The sequence below is a fragment of the Ursus maritimus genome, unplaced genomic scaffold, assembly GCF_017311325.1.
Source record: "Ursus maritimus isolate PB19 unplaced genomic scaffold, ASM1731132v1 scaffold_26, whole genome shotgun sequence".
Classification (NCBI taxonomy): domain Eukaryota; kingdom Metazoa; phylum Chordata; class Mammalia; order Carnivora; family Ursidae; genus Ursus; species Ursus maritimus.
The window spans coordinates 25,524,907-25,525,582 of NW_024425119.1; the positions used below are offsets into that span (position 1 = coordinate 25,524,907).

General features: G+C 48.8%; 1 protein-coding gene across 1 annotated transcript in view; it reads left to right on the forward strand.

The window, feature by feature from the left end:
* Nucleotides 1-676, forward strand: part of PPFIBP1 (PPFIA binding protein 1) — a 173,729-nt gene that overhangs the window by 148,082 nt on the left and 24,971 nt on the right. The gene's annotated exons all lie outside the window — the stretch shown is intronic.

Here is a 676-nt window from a genome sequence, read left to right on the forward strand (position 1 = left end):
CAGCAGGAACATTTCTTCTTTGCTCCACTGGGCGACACTTGGAATGGTGTGAGGCTGGGGGCTTGAGTCCTCTGAAGGCTACCCATTTGTATATCGCATGGTTGGGGCTGCTGTTGCCCAGGACCTCACGTGAGGCCCTGGCTGGAAATACATGACTGCTTGGCTTTCTCGTAGCACTGTGTTTGGATCCTAAGGGTGAGCATCCCAAGAAGAGGACTGAGCGAATTTATATCACCTTTTATGGTATAACTCAGCAGTCATGTGGCATCTCTTCTCCTGTAGTCACAGGTCCACACACATTCACAGAGAGGAAACATAGACCCTACCTCTTGATGGACAAGTAACAATATCACATTTAAGAAGAGCACGTGGGGTGGCATATACCCGTGCAACCATATGCAGATAGTACAATCTGCCTCTCCACACTCTGGCGACAATAATTTACATCCCTTTCCTATGCAAAATATACTCATCCCCTCTTTAAAGACCTCTTGGTCTCATTCCATTTAGGCAGCAGCATCCTAGGACCTTGTCGTCCACGCCAGGTCAAGATGCGGCTGGAGCTCCTGGGGTGCTGCTTCTTGAGTAGTACTCCATTCCATTGAAAGAACCAGGCAATTAAAGGCCAAGCTGTTTGTGCCCTACACCTGACATACCGTGGTGGGACAGGCATAAT